A 6,725-nucleotide genomic window follows, 5' to 3' on the forward strand; every position below is an offset into this window, starting at 1 on the left:
CATATCGAATCTTTCTTCTTCGGAGTTACTGGTAATCAGGATACAAAATCCATCGTGACATGTTCCCATTTCCACTCTGGAATCATAATGGGCTGTAACAACCCTGTCGGCACTTGATGCTCTGCTTTTAACTGTTGACAAATCAAACATCTTGCTACATACTCACAGATTTCCCGTTTCATTCCGGGCCACCAATACATTTTCTTCAAATCACAATACATTTTTGTACTACCCGGGTGAATAGAACACATACTACTGTGAGCCTATGATAAAATATCACTTTTCAAGTCTAAATTATTCGCAACACATATTCTATTACGATAATATAACATACCATTTTCATCAATGGAGTATTCTAAGCTTAACTTATCTTGAACCATCTGTCGTTTTATCATCAATTTTGGGTCATCATCCTGTAACTCCCGAATCCGTTGAAAGAACATGGGTTTAGCCTTTAATTCTGCTAGTATATAACTATCCTCATTAATAGATAAATGAGCATTCAATGCCCGTAGTGCAAATAATGATGATTTCCGACTAAGTGCATCTGCTACGGCATTTGCTTTCCCTGGGTGATAGTCAATGACAAGATCATAATCTTTCAGCAACTCTAACCATCGTCTCTGTCTCAAATTTAACTTTTTCTGAGTCATTAAATACTTCAAGCTTTTATGATCAGTATACACGTAACATTTCTCACCATATAAGTAGTGTCTCCATATCTTCAAAGCAAACACGATCGCTGCCAATTCCAAATCATGTGTAGTATAATTCTTCTCGTGCAGTTTTAGTTGCCGAGAAGCATATGCCACCACTTTGCTTGACTGCATAAGTACACAGCCCAACCCATTCAGAGACGCATCACTATATACTACAAACTGTACACCCGATTCTGGTTGAGTCAACACTGGAGCCTCTGTCAACATCTTTTTCAACTGATCGAAACTCGGCTGACATTCATCGGATCATATAAATTCAACATTCTTTTGTAGTAATCGAGTCAACGGTAAGGTAATCATTGAGAAATCTTTGACAAATCGGCGATAATAACCTGCCAATCCTAGAAAACTCCGCACTTCAGTAACATTCTTCGAAACTTTCCAATTTACCACTGCCGCTACCTAGAGGTGCTCATGGGTCGGGCCGGGTTCGGACCGGACCCAGAAAAAAATTTCAGCCCGATTGCTAAGCCCAGGCCCGGTCTGCCCCGAAATATGGGCCTGAGATTTTGCCCAGGCCAGACCCGTGGAGAAAATATGAAGCCCGTGCCCAGACCGGCCCGGCCCATTTTGCTTTAAAATCTGGAATTTCTTTCGCATATCATATTCTTCTGGAACATTGGACAAATGCAGGTCCATTCAATTATTTCACAAAAACCACCACCACATTCCAATCTATTAAAAATTCTTCAATAGCAGATTTAGCCAAGTCACTAATTAGATCATGCATGAGAAAATAAGTACCCTTCCACCTCGATTGTTAAAAAACTGACCTCAATCTCAAATCTTTGAAGTAGCCATCCACAAACGAATGAGTTTTTCTATTTGAAATTCATAATGTTTAGGAAAATATGAACAATAAGCAAAGCAACGCTTTAAATAGGATGAAAGATGATAATAACTCAATTTGAATGCTAGAAGAATATTGCATGTATCATCAGGTAGGTCCCAAAAATTGCTATGTAATATTTTACACCGTTTATCAGCATCTAGTTTACAACGGAGAAGACCTGCAAGTGTTTTTACAGCCAAAGGAGACCATCAAATCTTTTAACAATTGCAACATTTTTCAATCTTGAAACTAGAAGAATAAAAAATTATGTATAATACTATTAAATTAAAAATAAAAATAAAAATAGAAAAGATCAAGAGAATAAAAATAAAAAATCATTTCAAGCTTGTGATCTCAAGGTTAAGAGAGACTGGTGTTTTTTCTCATACTTGACAAAATCAAACTGTATTATAATTTCATACTTGATTTCAATACAAGAAATTATACATGCAAATATATACATATTAGAAACTAACATATACATATATCAATTCATACTAAATTTCAAAACTAGATCTTATACATGTATATATATATAATCGAACCTCATATACTTATATAATGACATATCTTAATTCGATACAAAAGCATATACATATATATATATGCATGCTTATTCGAAACTACTTAAACAAGTATAATATACATATTATAAATCCAATCCAAAGGTTTATACATGTATATACCTATGCATTTATTCGAACCTTATGTACACATAAATATACATACCTTTGATTAAACCAATAATTTATACATGTATATACATGTGTGAATTCTAACCTTGTATATATATATAAACTTTATACTTCAACTAAATTCAATAACATTTATGTATATACTTATATACCATTCATACTTTAACTAAATGCAAAGGCCTATATAAGTATATACCTATATGTTTGAACATTAAAACAGTATATTAATCATTCATACTTTAAATTTATTCAACCAATATACTTTAAATTATAATTCATCAAAGTTGAATTATAACCAAAGTTGATAACCATGCAAGATTTACTCAATTTGTCTAAAAATCTTAAGCAGAAGATTCTCCGAATTGCTGAAAACAAAGCAAGAATTCATGACTCTTATGTTGATTTTGAAGCTAAAATTGTTTATAAGAATGAGTTAAATTGAGAGTATTCGAATATATGTTCTAGAAATGAATACTTTAGTCACTTAATCTTTATATCATTACTCCTTAATTTAAGAATTCAAACAATATCAATAATAATGTAAGCCCAATTCCTAGCAAAGTTACTGTCAATCATATGTTTCAATAATCCTTCATTCATACTTCACTCACCATTTCTCAATATGTAAAAAGTAATTTTCATTTTTTCTTTCTCTAGGTCTTGATAGAGAAGACAGAAAATTTGAAAAAAAAAAAGTAATTCTAATCGATGGATTACTATGTAAAGATAAAAAAGAGAAGAAGATTAATAATTTTTTAAATATATATTTTAGAACTAATTTGCATATCTTATTCTTTCTGTTATATCACTCCATTTTAAAATGGTTGCTTTTATGCATTAAGATGATAACCAAAGATGAATTATAATGAGCAAGTGCCACAGACTGATGAATAGACCAAGATACCCTTCTATCTTCCATGGCTGAGAGACCTTATCCTCCAGGAAAAACAACATGATCAGCCAATCCAAAGCAGGACAAAATCCAGAACAGTCCAACATTTTAAACTCAACAGATACCAGAAACAACTGTCTCTCTTAGTATTTGAACTCAACCTTTATGTAAAACTCAATTTTAAAATAGTTCGAGAACACAATCAAAATCAAAATCCCCCTCCCGATATGTAAAGTGTAAACACAAACAAAATCCCCCCAAGATTTAGTGTCTCAAAATCAAAATCAGAACACCGTTAACAGTAAAAATCAAAATCACAACCAACATCAAAAAGCCAAAAAGGGAGAAGACGTTAAAAAATTAGGAAACCGTTAACAGCAAACTCACCTTTAAAATTTAAAGGTAGAAGATGTTGAAGGCTAGATTCGTTGGAAGCACCGTTAGAGCGGAGGTGGAGTTGTGGAAGGCCGGTCACCGGAGGTGGAATGGTGGATCGGGCGAGGTGGGTTTCCGATTTGGGGGAAAAAAGCGAAGGGAAGGCGTTAGGTTAGGGATTTATCAGAGACAGAGACACGGGGTCGGGGAATTGGGGAGGGGAATTGGGAATGGAAAATGTTAAATTGTTAATCTAATAATAAAATAAAAAATAAAAAATATATATTAATTAGATCCGGGCCGGGCCGGGTTGGGCCCGGGCCAAAAAAATTTTACCCGAGGCCCAGCCTGTTTTTAAAACGGGCCTATTTTTTTGTCCGAGCCCATATTTCGGGCCTATATTTTTACCCGAACCCTCACAAATTTTGGGCGGGCCTTCGGGCCGGGCTGGGCTGCCCAACCCATGAGCACCTCTACCGCTACCTTACTTGGATCCACTCTTATTCCATCAGCTGATACAATATGACCCAAAAACGCAACTTCATGGAGCCAAAATTCACATTTGCTGAATTTGGCATAAAATTGTTTCTCCCGCAAAGTCTGTAATACAATCCTTAGATGTTGTGCATGTTCAGACTCTGTCTTTGAATAAATCAATATATCGTCAATGAACACAACCACAAATCTATCCAAATATGACTGAAAAATTCTATTCATCAAATCCATAAAAGCAACAGGGGCATTGGTTAAACCAAATGGCATCACCAAAAATTTATAATGACCATATCGAGTTCGGAAGGCAGTTTTCGGCACATCACACTCTTTAAATTTCAACTGATAATACCCGGATCGAAGATCTATCTTGGAAAATACTGCTGCACCTTTCAACTGATCAAACAAATCATCAATACGAGGCAAAGGATATTTATTGTTTACTGTTACCTTATCCAACTGCCTGTAATCTATACACTGTCTTAAAGAACCGTCCTTCTTTTTCACAAACAAGACAGGTGCACCCCAGGTCGACATACTCGGTCTGATGAACCCTTTATCTAATAACTCCTGCAATTGCACCTTCAACTCTTTTAACTCGGCTGGAGCCATTCTGTACGGTGTCATTGATATATGAGTTGTTCCGGGGATCACATCAATTACAAATTCAACTGCTCTATCAGGTGGTAGACCGGGTAACTCTTCAGGGAACACATCAAGAAATTCATTCACCACTGGCACTTGTTCGAGCTTTAAATTAGAACCCAGAGTATCAAGGATATAGGCCAAGAATGCTTCGTTTCCTTTGCGTAATAATCTCTAAGCAGAGCGACCTGAAATAATTCTGACTGTATCACCCATATTTTCTAACCCAATTGAGATTACATCTCCTGTTTGACATTTCAAACTGATTTGCTTATCACGACAATTCACTACCGCATTATGTTTCATTAACCAGTCCATCCCCAGAATAATATCAAATTCCCGAAAGGGTAACAACATCAAATCAGCGGGGAATTCATAGCCTTTCACTTTCAGTGGACAATTACGACATATCAAATTAACCATCACACTTTGACCTAATGGATTTGTGACTTGTATATCAAATTCAGTGGACTCAACAGATAAATTCTTTTCAGATGCTAACATAGTGCAAATATATGAATGAGTGGACCCAGGGTCTATCAATGCATAAACAATAACATCATAAAGATAGAAAGTACCAGCAATTACATCAGGAGCCGTAGCCTCTTCCCTTGCTCGAATGGCGTAGGTACGTGCTGGTGCTCTATTCTCTTATCGACCAACTGATTCCCTCGTACCCGAACGGGTAGTCCCTGTAGCACTGCTCTGGCCCGAACGTCTACTTCTTTGGGGAATGGTTCTCTGTATCTCTTTCTGTTCCACTTCATCTTTTTGCAGCCGGGGACAATCTCGAATAAGATGATCAGTAGCCCCACATTTATAACAAGCCCCCATCTTAGTCTTGCATTCTCCGAAATGATATCTTCCACAATATTGACACTTAGGCCGGGGAGCTTTCTGAACACTGCTCACACTTGCTGCGGGTCTATTGAATACCCTGAAATCAGATTGTCTTGGTCTATCTCTACCTGATCTTCCCGACATTGATGTAGTTCGACTAATTTCTTCTCTAGATTTCTTCACTGGCAAATCTGAAAATGACTTAGAAACACCTCTTTTGAATGACTATTTACTTTTCCGATCCCGCTGCATTTTTCTGTTGTATACTTCCTCGAGCTTTTGAGCACGGTCTGATAGAACAACGAACTCTCGTATTTCATTACCCCCAATCATAATTCTAATTTCATCATTTAAGCCTTCTTCAAACCTGATACACATTTCTTTTTCAGTAGGTACAATGTCTCGGGCATATTTACTGAGGTAGACAATTTCTCTTTCGTATTCAGCCACTGATTTATTTCCCTACCGTAGGTCGAGAAATTCCCTTTTTATTTTTATCCAAATACCGTCTACCCACATATTTCTTCTTAAATTCATTTTGGAAAAATTCCCAAGAAATTTTCTCTGTCGGAACCACAGCCTCAATCGTCTCCCACCAACTATAAGCTTCTTCTTTCAATAGGAACATAGCACATCTCAAATAATCATCTGGTGAGCAAGCCATTTCTTTGAAAATTCTTATCAAACTCTGTAACCAATATTCAGCTTTGACGGGATCATCATCAGTCCTTCCCCAAAATTCTTCGGCTTCAAGTTTTCTAAGCCTTTCCAATGGAGAACGCTTACTGGATTCAGTCGTTGTAGGATGTGGAGGAGCAACCGGGGTACCACTGGTGGAGCAGTAGGGGGAGGAGGTGGTTCAGCCTGATTTTTTTCTTGCCTCATTTCAGTATACCACTGATTCATAATCCTATAAATCATATTCTTTAATTCTTGCTCTCGCATTTGGGAAATTGGAACATCACTGATTGTTCTTTGTTCAACATTCTGTATTCTACTGTTAACTTCTTATTTCTCAGTACGTTCAGGTATATCTGACATCTTTATAATCTGAGAATATCTATAAAAATAACAAAGATTAGATCGGATCATACAGATCACACTATCACAAATTTATATGGCATGTATTTCTAAATACTTTACACTTCACACATATTCCGCGAATCGGCTAAACCGGGCTCCGATACCAATAAAATGTAACACCCTTTACCCGAGACCGTTGTCGGAGTCGAGCA

This window comes from Gossypium hirsutum, chromosome D03 (genome assembly GCF_007990345.1).
Source record: "Gossypium hirsutum isolate 1008001.06 chromosome D03, Gossypium_hirsutum_v2.1, whole genome shotgun sequence".
Taxonomy (NCBI): domain Eukaryota; kingdom Viridiplantae; phylum Streptophyta; class Magnoliopsida; order Malvales; family Malvaceae; genus Gossypium; species Gossypium hirsutum.